Source organism: Notechis scutatus, chromosome 6, assembly GCF_049901735.1.
Source record: "Notechis scutatus isolate UNSWTSFEM ecotype Mainland chromosome 6, rNotScu1.2, whole genome shotgun sequence".
Lineage (NCBI taxonomy): Eukaryota > Metazoa > Chordata > Lepidosauria > Squamata > Elapidae > Notechis > Notechis scutatus.
This window is the reverse complement of record NC_142014.1, coordinates 44,502,704-44,520,984: the sequence shown is the minus strand read 5'-3', so window position 1 is coordinate 44,520,984 and position 18,281 is coordinate 44,502,704. Positions and strand designations below refer to the sequence as shown.

Sequence of the window (18,281 nt, the reverse complement as noted above, 5' to 3'; positions counted from 1 at the left end):
AAAAAGAAGGAAAACATGAAGGTATTTCCAGAATTTTTACTGGATCCTTTCTATTATTGTAAACTGATATGGCTAAAAGTTGTCATATGTATACATTGAGATGATAAGAATAACCACAGCAGGGCTATCTAATATGGTCTGCAATAATTTAGAGGATTATTGTTAGTAGATAAATACAGAAAACAAACTTTGTTACTATAGTGACATACATGAGCAGGACCAACACGTTTGCTTATTTATTTCTTTTTCCAAGAGGGTGTTTGCTAAACTGCATTAAGCCTATTTTTAGGTTTATAGTCCAATGTCAAAATGTTCTTTGGCACAAAATTGCAGAAAACCAGGATGCCACTGATCAGGAAGTTAGATAAGGATATTCTTATGTCTTTCAAATAGGAACTAAACATCAACAGGAAATTTTTTAGTTTCCACTATAAATCAATCTATTACTACTTAGAATGGGGAACATGTAAATCCAAACTTTTGTTTGATTATGAAGCTCATTCTGTGCCCTTATGTAAACCACAAACTTTCAAATCCACATAGAAATCAACTTAACAAATATTACAAAAAACAAACTCCTTTGATAATAGCTAATGGATGTGACTGGATATATTCAAAAGAATATTTGCAACCTACAAAATTTTTAGATTCTTCCTTAGTTTATACAATGCACAACCTGAAACCAGCACAATTTAATCTGATTGTATGTACTGTCCAAAAAAAGGAACTGTCAATTACCAGTATCTTTAAAACTCTACAGAAACCATCATATGAAACTCTGAGATTCTTAGGTACTGAAATGAAGAAAAAACCTGTCCACTTAAGCCTTGTTTTTAAAGAATCATAGTTTGGAGCATTCTCCATTTTCCCCCTGGAGCTAATGAGTGAAAAAATCCAAAACTTAAAGGTATATTTTCATTTGGCTCCAAAGAAGATAATTGTTAACATGTGTCCTCATTCTGGCTATTTACCAATCTCTCTTGGTTTGGGAACATCTGGTTAATTTGGAATGGCAGGTTCCATTAAGCAATGCCTACTAGTCTGCTGTGTAGTTAATTAAATGAAGCTGATTAAGAGCATATTTTCCCCTTGGAAACAAACAATGATAATTAAAACACAGACACACAGGAGAACTCTTCCTTCCTCCAAGGCATGATTGCATCTCATCAACATTATGGTTTTGAATCCAATACTGTTCATTTAGGAGTACTTCCGCTAAAATATGTGCTGGAGTGTAAGTCCATATATTTATTCTTCCCTCTGAAAAGAAATATGCTTGGCAGGTAATAGAAAATAAATTACCTTTCTGGTTTTACTCATGATTTCTCAAGAATGCTATTTCCAGTACTGTAATATCTATCTGTCTACTTTTCTACCAGGTCAAAGTTAAATAGACCAAATATTAAAATGCATAAACACACATATACACATATGCACAGACTAACAGTAAGTATAGATATATGTTTATTATAATATCTTCTGCAGATCTTTCATAAGATGTGTGAAGTATAGATATTTTTGCAATGTTCAGAAATTGGCTCAAGCATGTGACCAAAGAAAACTATAAACATTATAAAATATGCTAATTATTCTTTTAGTTTTTGTTTTCATCTGACACCTCATACAGCAAACTCTTGCTTTTTATTTATGTTTATTTTAAGTATCTTAATGGATATAAACTTCTTTTAATTGTTGCTGGTTGAACATCACCCAATGTTATATTTAGAGGGGGCTTAAAGAATTAAAATAGGATAAAAACAATAGCAAACATGATAAAAATCATAATATATGCAACTGAAAACCAACACTCAAAACATTAATACAGCCAACCTGGTCCTCCTGCATATATTTTACTTTATTGTTTTTTTGTTTTAAATATAGTTTTACATTCTGTAAGCCACCTCAAGTTGCAGTGAGCGAATAAGCGGCAATATAAATTCAATAAACAAACAAACAAACAAATAAATAAATAAATAATAAAAAAAGCTGGATGACAGATTAAATTGATGGAAAACCAAAGCTTTGCATGGACAGAATTTGAAAAACATTGAAGGAAAATGTGATAACAACTTGACATGGGCATGGCTTAAAAGAGAAACCATCAAGAAAGAAACGGAAGGTTTAATACTTGCTGTTCAAGAACAAGCACTACAAACTAATGCCATGAAAGCGAAGACACAAAAATCCACTGACAATCCAAACTGCTGACTTTGCAATGACAAAGTTGAAACTGTTTCACACTTAATATGTGAGAGCAGCAAAATCACACAAACTGAGTACAAAGGTTGACATGATTGAGTTGCTAAATTATTCCACTGGTCATTATGTAAAAAATACACCTTACCTGTATCTGAAAAGTCATGGGAACATAAAGTGGAAAAGGTTGTCTAGAATGAGTTGGTGAAGATCTTGTGGGACTTTCAAATACAGATGGATCACCATTTGGAACACAACATGCCAAATATTATGGTTGTCGAGGGCCGAAGCATACAATTTATTGATATCGCTGTACCAGAAGATGTCAGTTGAAGAAAAAGAACTGGAAAAAATCATGAAATATCACAATCTGGCCATCGTAATTTCCCAGTTATGAATGAAACATGTAACATGTAACAATAACAAACATTGTTATCAGGGCACTTGGTACCGTGTACAATAATTTTACAAAACACATCAAGAAATTGCAGCTTAATAATAATAATAATAATAATAATAATAATAATAATAATAATAATAATAATAATGCAAACAGAAGTAGCAAAATAAACCAAATATCAACTTTACCTTTCAATATTACACACATATGACAATATATAAAGCACAAATTAAATTAAAATAGAATAAAACGTATTTAAAGAAAACAGAAAAAAAAGAAAACTATAATAAATATAAAATCCAAGTAAGAATGTACAGATTACTTAAAATTCTTCTTCCTTGCACCTTGGATGGAGTTGGCAAAACTGCTGCATATCAGATGCCAATTTATCTTTCCAGTGTTATGCAATAATTATTTGGGTTATCCTGCTATACCCAAAATTCTTGATTTCCTAGAATGAGGAAATATGAATAAGATCATATATACACTTGACAAATGATCATTGTTTAGTTATGTTGGGACTCTTATTTCAAATCAAGGCTATTTTATGAATAATAAAGTGACCTCAAACCATCCAATAAGGCTTTCCACAATTTGCACAAGAAGTGAAAAAAACCAGTGAAGGGGATGTTCATGCCTCATTTTCTGGCATCTACTTAAAGGACCTGTGCTTTTTACTGAGATTCAGTGAAAAATGTATTTGATTTAAGGAACTGCTAATAGGTGCAATATGCATGCCCATATGAACTCTGAATCATTTTAGCCCCTTTGAATCAAAATCGTTGTACAGCTTTATGAGTTAACATTTCAATTTCTGGGTTTCATCTCCCACAGCAAGTAAATCTTAAGGCTTTTCCATTGGCAGAGATTTCTCCAGCAGAAAAAGACTCCCTTGATGTGTTAAAATGCATCTTAGAGCTGTGTATGCTTTAAAAATGACTCAGAGGAAGTGCTTCAGACTTTGTGTGATCATAGCATCTCTTCACCCTTTATTAAAACTACCCAATTTCTTCCAGCATCTTCTCAAACCTGAAAAAACAAAAGCAAAGTCTAATTAAGTCTCATTAAGACTAAGGACTAGACTCCTTAAAGTAGCAACATCTTTCTTTCAAGCATGAACAAAAATAAAAAAAGCCCTAAGGAATAGCAGAGAAGGCTGTGATCACACTTGTATAAGATCCAAAAAATATTGTCTATATAAAGTTCAGTCTTAACATATATTATTTATTTATTTGTAATTTTATTTCTACTTCCATAACTGTCTGGTTTGGTACTGAAAACCAGTATTTGTGTGTCTAATCACACTTGGCCAAATGAAGTATTCTGTTATGTTTTGTTCCATTCCATTCCATTCTAATTTGCTGATTTGATTTTTGCCCTGAACAGAGCTTGGGTTTGAAGAACACCCAGCGTTATAGTTTTATCATAACTTACCAAATCCATTATTTTTTTGTGAAGTGTAAACTGAGTTACCAGCCTTTATCATACTCATACCACATGCAACTTTCTCTAAAAATTGTAAGGACTATACCAGCCATGTTGGGCACATTTTGGCCAAATACTATCAATGGTCACTATTACTCAAATAAGCTCAAATTATTATATGGAGCTATTTAATCTGATGACTGCTTTGCAAGTAGTTACATTCCTACCAAGATCTATATAAGCTTGACCTGGCTTGCTTTCAAGAAAACCCTAAAGACTTGACTTTTCCACTAGCACTAGGCTAGAATATTGGAATCCTATTATGTACAATGTTGTCAAATGCTGTGTAAGTGTTTGTTTTTTTTAGTGTCCCCACTATTAGCCAATGGGATTTTGTTTTAATCAGTCTGCTATTTGAATCCTTGCTAGATGCCCAAGTAAATTATACATGGGAGCAGCTGCAAAAGTTGAAATATAATAGAAATGAGTGAAGGAGGGAGACAGAGAGAGATTGTACATATCCCTCCAATTGAGTGTCTGCTCTGCATATAGTTGTACTGACATAACCCTATTAGGAAATAGAAATGTTCTATGGTTTCATCAAGCTGAGATGATACAAGAATCAAGGTACTTCCTTTAAACCTAAAGATCTGTTAATGTGACATGAGTCATCTACAATCTCAGAAATAATAAGAAAAAGTCAGCAGGATAGATTTTAAAATACAAAAGCAGCCTAAATGGACAAGAAAGTCTCACAGGAGACTAAAAGGAGACAAGGACACCTATTTGGATGAGTTCAAATCATCAGGACCAGATGGGTTCTGAAGGAGCTGAAACATGTGATTCCAGAACCACTGGACAAAATCTTTCTAAGTTTCTGGAGTGCTGGAGAACTGCCAGATGACTAGAAAAGAGCTCATGTGGTTCCAATCTTTGAAAAAAAATCAGAAGGGGAGGAAGGATTCAGGAAATTGCAGACCAATCAGCTGGACATCAATTACTGTGAAAATCCTGGAAAAGATAATCAAGCAGCGGATTTGCAAGCACTTAGAAATGAGCAAAGTGATTACTAGAAACCAACATGGATTTGTTAAAAACAGATTATGTCAGACAAACCTTATTGCCTTCTTTGGCAAAGTGGCTAAATTAGTGGATTGGCAAAGTGCTGTAGATATAATTTACTTAGACTTCAGTAAGATGTTTGACAAAGTGTATATTAGCATAGCCTACTTCTTGGTAAGATAGAAAAATGTGAGATAGACAATATCACCACCAGATGGATTCACAACTGGGTGACCATCCACACCCAACATGAAGTCCTCAATGAAGGAAAGCATGCTGTGTCTTAGGCCAATTACTTCAACATCTTTATAAATGATATAGACAAGAGATAAAAGGGTAACTCATCAAATTTGCAGATAATATCAAGCTGGGCGGAAATGCCAACATTTTCAAACAGGGGTCTTCAAACTTGAAAGCTTTAAAAATTGTGGACTTCAACTCCCAGAATTCCTTCTCCAGTCATGTTAGCTCAGGAATTCTGGGAGTTGAAGTCCACTAGCCATAAACTTGCCAAGTTTGAAGACCCTTGTTTTCGAAGATAGACTCAAGATTCAGAAAGATCTTGACAGACTTGAGCATTGGGCCCTATCCAACAAGTGCAGTTCAGTGGTGAGAAAACTAAGATTCTGCACCTAGGCAGGGAAATCAAATGCACAGCTATAGAATAGGTCAGTGATGGTAAACTTTTTGGGCCCCGAATGCCAAAAGCGTGCATGTGTGCATACCCAAAATGCAAGGCATGCCCCCCATGCATGCACATGCACATGGAACCCCTGTGCATACATGCACCCCTGCATGCATCTCCCACTCCTCATGCATGCATGGCAGGGACCTGAAGGCCAGCTGAGTTGGACGATGGCATACGTGCCCCCAGAGAGGGCTCTGCATGCCACCTGTGGCATGCGTGCCATAGGTTTGCCACCACGGGAATAGGTGGTATTTGGCTGAATAGTTGTAACAGTGAGCAGGATCTGGGTGTCTGAAGGCAGAATTCCCCAACTTTTTTGGCTTTGCAAATGGAGCAGAGAGAGGATGGTTCCATGTGAGTGGCAGGCATGCACACCTACTGTTTGTCCAAATGGAACACACATGCATGCGCTTGCCCACTCTTGTATGAGTGGAGATGTGCGCATGTGCACACATTCATCACTTCTGTGGCCCAGTTGTCAAAGACTCAAAGCTCGGTAGTGGGCCACAGCCCAGGGGTTGGGGGACCCCTGCCCTAGTGGACCATTACTTAAGTATGAGTCAGCAGTGTGCTGAAACTGCCAAACAGGATGTATCAACAGAGAGATAGCATCAAGATCGTGACTGATAATATCTCTATACTGTACCAAATGAGGTCACACTTGGAATACTGCCTCCATTTCTGGTTACCACAATACAAAAACAATTCTGGGGCCCCAGAAAGGGTTCAGAGAAGAGAGAGAAAGATGGTCAGAGGTTTGGAGCCTAAACCATATGATAATAGTTGCAGAAAGTCTAACAAAGAGAATGAATAGGGGTATCATATAAGCAGTCCTCCAATTTTTGAGGGGCTGTCACATAGAAAAGGGGGTCAACCTATTCTCCAAAGCAGATGAGGTCAGCACAAGAAATAACAGTTGAAAGACTCTCAAAGAGAAATCCAACCTAGAATTAAAGAGAAATTTACTGGCAGTGAGAACAGTTAATTAGTTAGTGGCTTGTCTCCAGAGGTTGTGGGTGATCCATCACTGAAGATTTTCAAAAGGAGATTGCACAGTCATTTGTCCAAAATAGTATAGGGTTTCCTGCCTAAACAGGAGATTGGACTACAAGACCTCCAATGTCCTTTCCAACTCTGTTATTCTGCTTTGTTGCATACTCAGCCAGATATTTGACTGGATTTGGCATTTTTGTCTTCCTATTGAATCCTTCCCAAGGACCTGGGATAGACAGATGTTGGTGTTTGATAGTGTTAAAGGTATTGTCACAGGATGCAAGCTATTCCAAGTAAAGCTGCCTTTTTCAATTGACTGATGGTGAATTTGTCAGTGCCAATAGTGTTTCAGTGGTGCTCCAGTTGTTTTGGAATTGCATCCAAAGCATCTATTACTATTGGTATTGACTTTGCTTTCTTTTGCTACAATTGTTCTGTTTTCAGTTTGCAGATCTTTGTATTTTGTTATCTTCTCCAGTTCTTTCTCTTCTCTTCTGCTGTTTCCAGGTAGTGCTACATAACTATCCAGACTTTTTTTTTGTCTTACTGATCAACAATTGTTAGTATGGTATGTTATGTGGCAGGTGCCTGTCTGCTTGAATTCTAAAGTCCCAGAACATTTTAGCTTCTTCATTTTCTATTACTTTCTCTATTTTATGGCTCCACCATTTCTTGCTCACAGGCAAATGGTATTCCTTGTAATGCACCATTATGGCTACTTTGTCATACTGTTTCTTGCAGTCAAAAACAGTTTTTTTGCAGCAGCTAACTGGATGATCCATTATTTCTTCAACTTCTTTGTAGAGGCAGCACTTGCAATCTGTTGGTATCTTCTCAATTCTAACTTTGTATGCATTTGTTCTTAAGGCTTGGTCTGGTGCACCCAGAATTATCCCATGTGTCTCTTTCTTCAAACTTTCCAATTTTTAGCCATTGCCAGGACAGGATATTATCTGTTTTTATGCTATTTTTTAAAAAATATTTTGGCCATGTAATGCTTTGTCTTACATGGCTCTTCTCTGTTCTTCATTTGGTCTTTCTTGTAGGCCAGTTTGGTCTTTCCACTATGCAATAGTCCCTCCTGGTATACTAGCTTCAATGCATCTTCTTCACTATCCTTCAAATATTCTTCCAATGCCCTTTTTTCTGATGGACATGCAACATTCCATGCCCTCCTATTTTCCTTGATAAGTAGAGTCCATCAACATTGCTGCATGGAAAAAGGGCATGATTCATTATCATTATTTTTCTGGTCTTCCTATCCAGGGCTTTTAATTTTGCTTGAGTCCAGGCCACTGTTTCAGTTGTGTATTTGTTCCAACTGGAATTGTTCAGGTGTTGATTGCCTTGACAGTATTTCCTCTATTGAATTTGGACTTGAAGATCTTGTCTGTTGACATATTCATGTCTGACCTTTTTCCTCATTTCAGTATGCTTGATGTTGTGAGTTTGAAAGATGTTGAGGTATTTACAGTGATTGTCTTCATCCAGACTCAAGATTTGCATAGGGCATCTTGATTCCTGCAGTTTTCATTATTTTTCTGCATTTGATGATGAGCACATTTAACCAGTTTAAACCCCATTGCAATATCTTGGTTGTATATATCTGGGCAGTAATAAGCGGCAATTTTATTTCAGATGGTGTTTTTCCATACAACTTCATCTATGTCAGGAGTGTCAAACTGGCATCCCATAGGCTGGATTCATCACACACAGGCCATGCCCACCCCAGCTCCATGAAGGGAAAAAAACATCGTGAAATGTCATGTGACGGCAATGTGATTCTGTGGTCTATGAAAAGGAGGAGAGATAGCCTGGCAGATGTTTTTGATGTTTGATAGCCATGGCCTGACTTATTCAGTATTTTTGACAGAGGAATCATTGCAATGACAAACAATAGTGGCAATAGAGAGTCTCCTTGGAAGATTCCTCTTTTGATATTAACCTCTCCCAATCTATCACTATTTATTTTGTTATTATTATGATAGTTATAACATTAACTATTATAATTAAATAATTAAAAATATATTTAATTAATTTTGATATAATTATATATTGTATTAGTACTATATTATATTATTACTACATACACATTTAAGTATGTACTTCTGCCTATCCTTTTACTATTTTTTATTATGTATTTTTCTCATTTTTCTTCTTTGTCACTCTTGCTGGCAATGGTAAGTGGGTACCTTAAGAGACACAGAAGCTAGCAGAAAAAAAAATCATAATCTGTGCACAAGTTGGGGCAAAAATGGTTTTAATGATAACTTCTGCTTCTCAAAATTATCAGAGGCTAAATAATTGATTGGGATGAGTAATGTTGCAGCCTAAAGCAAATGAACACTAAATACTAACCAATGTTATACATTTGCATTCAGGAACAGTGGTTCTGACATAAAGACTTCCATAGCCACATAAGTGTTTCAAATTGCTTAAGAAAGTTGATTATTGGTTCATTCAGACATTAAGAATGCTGCAGCCAAGACAAGCAAAGCAGCCCTAAAAATTTCAAGCTTAGCATTCATTAGTGTAGCAATTACTGCTTGGGAATAATGATGCAAGCAAGAAATGAATGGGGGGCATATCTAACATTACTTTGACATGTCCATTTTTTAAAAGATGAGACTCCTGCAGGAAAATAGATGTAAATCAATGTGGAAAATGCAGTTTGTATGGTTTTTAAAATGAAGTTGTCTCCGTCACATAGAAATCAGCTGACCTGTGATCTACATAAAGCTACAAGTATCATTTCGCTTTAAAAGGCTGTGCGCCATAATCACAGAGCTACAGGAAGAATGAAAGTTCTATGCATTGGAGCACGTGGTTCTAAAAGAGAAGTGGGAAACCCTGAGGATCTAGTGCAATTAGGTGTCCTTGATCCAATGTCATGCAGGTCTCAGTCCTGCACCAGCCCTACTGTCAGGCAAAATGAAGCAGTTGCCTCAGGCACATTTTCAGTTTCATAAAAGGACTGGCAATTGTTCACTATTTCAGATTGCCATTCTATTTATGTTTCTAGGAAAAGGAATGGAAAAGTCATAAGATTTTCTGAATCACAATTTGAGGTGTAGAGAGAAGAGAACATTTGCTGTTCTCCCTGAGGGGGAAAAACATTTAAGGGTTATCCTCTGTGTGTGTATTTGTGCGCACATGTATGTGTGCATATGCCTTTGACTGAATAATGACTCCTTCTCTGAGCAAGTCCCTGGATAAGTCTTGGTTTTCCTTCCTAGGACTGAGAGAGGGAGAGTGACTGGCCCAAGGTTGCCCAGAAGACTTTATGCCTAAGGTGAGACTAGAACTGATGGTTTACTGGTTTCTAGCCTGTTTCAAATTTTATTTCTCTTCCTTCCCAAGTAGAGAAGGAACAGAAAGGGAGGGGGAAGAGGGATAAGCACTGTCAAAAAAAAAAGAGGAAAAGAAAAGAGGTTGTCACAAGGAAAGAATAGAATAGAATAGAATAGAATAGAGTAGAATAAAGTAGAATAGAGTAGAGTAGAGTAGAGTAGAGTAGAGTAGAGTAGAGTAGAGTAGAGTAGAGTAGAGTAGAGTAGAGTAGAATAGAATAGAATAGAATAGAATAGAATAGAATAGAATAGAATTCTTTATTGTCCAAGTGTGATTGGACACACAAGGAATTTGTCTTGGTGCAAATGGTCTCAGTGTACATAAAAGAAAAGACATTCGTTCAGTCAAGAATCATAAGGTACAACACTTAATAATAGTCATAGGGTCATATGCAATCAAATCATACTAGGAAACAGTCAATATAAATCATAAGGATACAAGCGACAAAGTTGCAGTCATACAGTCACAAGTGGGAGGGGATAAGGAGTGATGAGAAGATTAATAGTAGTGCAGACTTTGTTGGACAGTGTTGAGGGAATTATTTGTTTAGCGGAGTGATGGCATTCAGGAAATAAGTAGCTTCCCCAACTTTTTATTTGTCTGATTTTGCTTACTCTGTCAGATTGATCCTAAAAGCCTGCAACTTTGTGCAGAAGAAATGTTGCCCAACCCTACTTTTTATATGTTCTTCAGAAAAACTTCAGCAGTCAGCTATAAGGTGGTCTGGGCTACTTACCAGAAAGTAAACCTGCTAGGAACTTTTATTCAGTCCTGTTCAGGTATGTCAACTTTCTTTGCAAATGTAATTGTCTTGAGTCAGTTCCAGGTCAACTGGCAGGCAATACCATTGTATAATGATCTTGTGAACAATGCACAGAGGGGAACATTAAATGTTCAGTGAACAAGGTCATTTGATTTTGACAGATTCTTTGTTACCTTGAATGAATAACTCTCTCAACACTTTCCCTCTCACATAATTAATTCTGGAATATACTTGAATGAAAGTACATCATCACCTTGGTATATTTAGCAGTTAATGCAAATTGAATGGAGAACATAGTGTACATAACAATAGTCATTGTACATATTTGTTAGATATGACAATGATGTTCACAAATGAGAAATTATATATTGTACATACAGTAGTTAGTATAGAACTATACTGTATAGAGAACTATATAAAATAAATCTTAAGCAATATATTAGCAAGTTGGCAATATACACCTTGATTAGGTAACATGTGGAATAGTCTTTTTAATAACTGGAGATTTTTATGTCAATTTTGGAAAAAAAAATCCCTGAATTTTATCAGCCAATATGCAATCTCTCCTATTGTGACTATTCAAGGCTAAAGTATCACTGCAAAGTCTGGTAAATGTGCCTACAATTGTATGACATTTTCTTTTTAACTTACATTGCTCAAGAAGTGATAGTGCATTTTATAATTACCCAGCACTTCTATTAACTCTACCCAAAAGTTTAGAGCAATATAGCTGTCACTATGAATTAAAAATAAGCCAGAGCTTATACTAAAATCATATAACTAAGCTGAGCTCTGATTTCATTTTCTCCGCTTGGAATTTGGCATAGTTCAGTTGAAAATATGCAAATATTTGCTGATTCATATGTATCAAAGAAGCAAAAGTGACCCCCACACCAAAAACATGCCTAGGAAAGGTATTAAAAAAATTTTAGATTGAGAGGAAGCAGTGAATTATATCCTAAATTAATACAATATAAAAAATAGTAAGGCATCCCTCTAAATCAGATAGTTGGTATGAGAAACAAGAGCTTCTCATATGGCTGTGAAAATACTAGTCACATGTGACAATTAACTCCCCAAAGTCTAAATACAAGTTAACCCAGCCTCACTCATGAGCTGTGTATAAAGTGAAGGCAATGTTACTGAGACATGGTAGGAAAAAAAGAATATTGCTAGGCCACATTTGCTCCATGTTTAAGTGCAAGTGGGAACCTGAGTTTCTGGAGGATATTCTGAATCTGAAACATTTGGGCTCAATAGGAGCTAGGATGGCTTAAGAAGGCATTGATTGATGGGTAAAGATAATAGACAGTATGAGTAATCTGTCATTCGCTCTTATATATTGGGCATGTGCTGGAATTAAGTTTGAAAAAGTAGTTATTTTATTTTGGTCTCTGCGTGGACTTACGTGGTAATCTATGTTCCCTTTCTAAGCCTAGTTCTAACTTTTCTAGGCTATTCAGCTTGTATAAATGCATAAATGAAGTTTATTTAGTCTTGAGATACTTATAAGGAAACAGGACAACTAGTTGAGCTCCTGAAAGATCTCCTATCTCTGTAATGCACAATAGTATATTTTAATGGGATTAGTATACTTTGGGGTGGGGGAAAGATGGCCCTTTTATGATCTATGGACCAGCACCCAGAATTCCTGACCCAGCATAAAGGGGCCATCATTCCCCATCCCTAGTATATTTGAATTGAATGCCACCTGTAAAAATTAAGATTAAATTTTTATCTTATTTATCTTATCAAATTAAGATAAAAATAAAAATTCTGCCCTCTTCCCCTCTTTATTTCCTGCACTAATAGGCTTGCGACAGTTCAATAGTTTAGCTGCACAGGCAGCAGCATGACTTCATATGAAACGAATGGAGGAGCAAGCTGTCAAGAATAAGCTACTTGTTAAGAAGAAGAAATGTATTCATAGGAGGATTCTTGAAATTCTATGAACCGACTGAAAAGACTTGTTAACTAACAATGAAAGCAAGTTTCAGACAGACAAAAATTAGAGAGCTGGAGAAGTAAGTCTTCTTAAATGTAAGTATATGTTCATCATCCAGGCCTACTTGGATGGTTTGCATTTTTGTTACTCAGGACAAAGGAAGGAAACAATTTGGTCAAGTCCTGTTTCTATCACAACTAAAATGCAGGTCATCTTATGACCACAATTGAGACCAACATTTCTGTTGTTAAGTGAGACATTTGTTCAACAAGTTTTGCCCCATTTTATGATCTTTCTTGTCATAGTTGTTAAGTGAATCCATGCAGTTAGTAATATGGTTGTTGAGTGAATCTGGCTTTCCTATTGACTTTGCTTGTTGGAAGGTCACAAAAATTAATCCACGTGACCCCAGGACATTGCAATCGTCATAAATATGAGTCAGTTGCCAAGCATTTACATTTTGATCACATTGCCATGGAGATGCTTCAATAGTTGTAAGTGTGAAATTATTGTCTTGTCACTTTTTTTTTCAGTGCCATTGTAACTTTGAATGGTCAGTAAATGAACTACTGTAAGTTGAGGACCAACTGCAAATTAATTTGCAAATCAATCGAAACAAACAAAGAGAAAATGGGTGAAAAGAATGGTTGCCATTTCAGAGAAGAGACCTTACATAGTTGTTAACCTGTCTATGGTGGTCACTATCTGAACACACAGCCCTACACAATCTGTATTCTAATTTGATTACACCTTCATTTCTGTTTTGATTGAGCTGCTTTTCAAGGTTATATTTAGAGGCAGTGCAAGCATAACCTGGTAGACCAGGGGTCTCCAACCTTGGCAACTTTAAGACTTGTGGACTTCAACTCCAAAAGCTATGCTGGCTGAGGAACTCTGGGAGTTGAAGTCCACAAGTCTTAAAGTTGCCAAGGTTAGAGACTACTGTGAGAGACTATCCAAATTTTAAATTGTGCATCCAGTATTCAATATATTGTCATTAATTCCTCCTGAACTTTGAAAACTATACATATGCCCTGTTATTTTTATTTGTCTCTATCTTCACTGAGTAAGGATTAAAAAACAAATCTTCACCTCACTTGGAATGTTTTTGTTGTTACTATTAATTTGTAAATTGCTTTTTAAATGAAGGTGAACTCTTCTCCCACTCTTCTGCTCCTTCTCTTCTTGATGAACCATGGCATGACTAAAGGACAAAAACACAGGAAGTGAAAGAGATAGAATAAGCAGCCAGTCGTATTATATAACCATTTTATATCCTGAGCAGAAGAAACAGTACATACATTTTGGTTGTTTAACTTGGCATTAGGAACGTTACTTAGCAATTGGAAGTGTTTGGCAACAAAGCAATGACATGTGGGTGATGTTGCAAGAAAGGAAGTTGTACTGAGACAAATATTTTTTTACAAAAATCAAGAGAGAATCTATTATGTGTCCAGATTATTCTAGAGATAGCCAAATAGCCAAACGCTAATGGGATAATAGAGTATTGGGCAAGGACCATCAGAAAACTAATTTTAGTCCCTGATTAGTCATGAAGCTCATAGGCTACCTTTGAGTCAGTCACAGACAGTCAAAGTCCCAGAATTATAGTTTCTTAGCACTATAAATACACATTTTTGCCTTTAGACATCTGGGGTAGGTTAGCATTCTGTAAGTACTGTTTAACTCTTTCATCATCAATATTCTCTTGTGTGAATAGTTTCCCGTAAGAGTCTCGTATAATTTCCTTCTTCTCTTTACTTCCATAGCAAACTTGGCCTTGATCATCTATTAATTGCAATATTTTCCTTGATTCTTTCTCCTTTCTCAGTTTATATGCTAACCATCTACCTGGTTTATTTGCATCTTCAAAATAGTTCTGTTTCGCACCTCTGATTTTCTGTGCTAATTCTTCTTTTTCCATTAATCCCATTTTATGTTTAATTATATCCATTTTTAACTTAATGTCCTTTTTTGTGGCATTTTCTGTAACTCTTTTTCAAGTTCTTTATACTCATCCTCTAATGTCTTACAGGCTAGTCTTTTCATGATATTTCTTTTCCTTGTATAGTCTATTATCAAGCCTCTGGGATATGGCTTCATTGTATCCCATACATTCTGCGTTGATGTGTCTTCTTTTTTATTTTCTTTAAAGAAAATAGCCAGTTCTTTCTCCATCCTCTGTATAAAGTCTTTTTCTTTTAGTATAGTATTATTTAACGTCCATCTAGATCTTCTTCTTTGTCCTTTCCATTTAATTGTCATTGGATTATGATCTGCCCAAATACTTGTTTCAATATTTATTTCTTGCATATTGGCTAACAATTCTGTTGACATCCGTATCATATCTATTCTGGACCATGATAAATGTCTGTTTGAATAGAAAGTGTAATGTTTAGTCTTAACATTTCTTTCTCTCCATGCATCTTTTAGGTTTATTTCATTTGTCATTTTAAAAAATGATTTAGGGAGAGTCTTTCTGTTTTGCTTTGTTGTTTTCTGTGTTGTATAGTCCAATTTATTGTCTACAATTCCATTGAAGTCTCCTATCATAACGATATTAGTATAGTCCAGTTCAATTATTTTCATATGTAGTTTTCTATAAAATTCTTCTTGATTGTCATTTGGGGCATAGATTGCAATCAGGAGTGTTTTCATATTATTGTCCATTATTTCCACCATTAATACTCTTCCATCATCATCTGTATCGATCAATTTCACTGGGATAATATCTTTAATGTATAAAACCACTCCTCTTTTCTTGCATAGTGTCAAAGAAGTAAATATTTTCCCTAACTTTGGCTGTATCAACAGTTGTTCATGTTGCTTTTTAATATGTACTTCTTGTAGGCAGATTATATCAAATTTTAATTTCTCTAATTTATGGAAAGTTTTCCTTCTTTTAGCAGCTGAATTAAGTCCATTTAGGTTAATTGTAATCAGTTTTTTCTCTTCCATGTTTATACTTTATGAATAGGTTTAACAGCTCTTGTAGATCTTGGTTCACGTTGTTCCTTAACTTCCACCTTTCCGCCTACTGCACCTTCTTCTTTTTCAGTCGCTATTTGGCAATCCTCTTGGAATTCAATTAGTGACATTTCTTTTTCTGTCTCCTCCTCTCTCCCTCCAAAGTATTCATAAAAGGATTCAGCTTTCTCAATTGAGTTAATTTTGGGTCTCTGTTCTTGCCATGTGAACATTAAAACTTCTGGAATCAGCCATCTATTATTCACCTCTTTTTAAAGTAGGATTTTAGTCAGGAATCAGTATTCTCATTTCTCTCACTCTTCTGGGCACTTGTTTCAGGACCACAATCTCCTTATCTTTATATTTCAATGTTTTCTTTCTTGCCACTTGTAATTGTGTTTTAATGGCTTTCTTTGTAAATCTGATGTGAACTTCTCTTGGTAAGCTATTTCTCATTGTATATCTTGTGAAGACTCAAAAAACCTCATCTATTCCATCCATCATCTTCTCTTTGGTTATTTCAGAACTTCAGCCAAGATTTCTATCATTATCTCAGCTAAGTTTTGTCCCTTTTCTTCCTCTATGTTTTGAAATCTGAGATAAAATTCTGATCTATCCATCTCCCATCTCAGCATCTCACTTTTATCTTGTTCAACCACTGTTAATATGTCATCAATATCTCCAATCTTCTTATCTCTTTGTTTATCTTCTTCTTCAATTTTTTGAATTTCTCATCATACTTCATCATCATTTGTTGAATATTCTCCACCTTTTCATCAGTTTTTTCTATTCTCCTTTCAATATTCGCTGTTCTTGCTTGTATACTTTGAATTCCTTGCATTATCATCTGCAATGTCACCTTTTCCTGTTCTTTTTCTTGCTGTAACATCGTCTGTATTGAGCATTGTCCTCCAGATGGTGAAGAGGAAGAAGTAGGAATTGAAAAACCAGCTGCTGTTAGTTTCCTGCTCATTTCGGACAATTCAAAATCTTCAGGTTCTTCTAGACCTTAATCCACTCGTGAAATAGCCAATTGTAAATCCAAGTAAAAATAGTGGAAAAAAAGAAGCAAGATAGGGAAAAAAAAGATTTCTTCATGTTCTTGTATACCTTAATCCAATCGATTAGTTAAATAGCAGTAAAAGCTCAAAAAAGGAAGAAAAAAAACCATAAACAGAGAAAAGAAAAAGTTGTTAAATCTTGTAGAAGGCAGAAAAAGAAAAAAGAAAAAAAAGAAAAAGAAAAAGGAATTTCTTCAGGTTCTTCAACACCTTAATCCAATTAAAAAGTCTCAGGTATGAAAAAGTATATAAAAAAAGGAAGCCACAAAAAAAAAAACACCCAATATGGAGGGTAGATAAAAAATGCAGGCGAGGGAGAGAGAAAAAAAGAAAAAGCCTACTCCCTTTAAAAAAAAAAAAGAAGGAAAACATTAATACTAAGACTTTTCCTTTAAAATAAAATGCAAAAGTAAAAAAAGAAAGAAAGACAAAAGCAAGTTCCAAAAGTCCAGAGATCCAAATAACTATTACAAATAATAAGCTGATGAGGGGGTGTGAAGAATAGCCCAACTTAAAAAAGAGAAAAAGAACACACTGCACCTATTTAGTTATCCAAGGCTTTTGTTAATTTTTATAGCTCTCTTCTCTAGAATCTTATCATCTTTTTTCTGTATATTTCAACACCAGACTCCAGCTACTGATAGAAACCCAGAAGAGCACCTGCAATAACACTCTCCCATGCTCTCCCCTCTATCTTATCAGACAGGCTCAAAGCCCTTGAAAAGAAGTCTGAATTCTTGCTCAGCTTTGTCTGGTCGAAAGAGAAAAAAGAGAAACAATATTTCTTAGCCTCTAGTTGGCAGTGTTACAAAGTTTCCTCTGTTTTCACTTTCCCCCTCCTTCTCCAAACAGATTATTATAAATAATTTAATTAAAAAGGAAAAAGGGTTTAGGAAAAAAAGGCTAAAAGGGGATCTCTAGCCGAAAATATTGTAAAGACAAAAAGGAGAAGAAACAAAAATGAAAAATAAGATAGAAAAAAAAGACCAGTCCAGTTCAAAGTAAAAAATCGTATACAAAGAGTCCAGCAAAAAAAGAAAAAGAAAAAAAAGAATTTGACTTTCTATTTAAAATCGCAGCTTAATTATTTCTGTCTGAGATTTTACACATTCTTTCTTTTCCTTAGGGTGTCCTTTTAAATCTTAAAGTAAAGAAAAACTTCTCATCAAACCAGCACACTTTCCCTTTCTATCCTCTTCCTTTCAGAGCTGTCCCAACTTCAGCAGCTTTAATGGCTGCCTCTTTGAGGCTGGCAAAAAGAGCTTCTCCTGGATCTACCAGGGACTTTGTGGTATCCCTGGGATCGACAGGATGCACTCTTTACATTCACTGTCTCTTCGGGATGGTTTAGATCTGTTTGGACCATCCAGGAGCAAAGATATCGGCAGCCATCTCAGACCTCCAAGATCACATGCCGTATCGTCGTGACG

At 35.6% G+C, this 18,281-nt stretch overlaps 1 long non-coding RNA gene across 1 annotated transcript; it reads right to left on the bottom strand.

The window, feature by feature from the left end:
• Positions 1-1,642: 1,642 nt before the first annotated feature.
• LOC148130192 (uncharacterized) lies at positions 1,643-14,083 on the bottom strand. The gene is made up of 3 exons (XR_015750217.1): positions 13,921-14,083; positions 2,919-3,047; positions 1,643-2,539 (listed from the first exon to the last, which is right to left on the bottom strand). It is a non-coding gene; the product is annotated as an uncharacterized LOC148130192 (long non-coding RNA).
• Between the last annotated feature and the right edge of the window lie 4,198 nt (positions 14,084-18,281).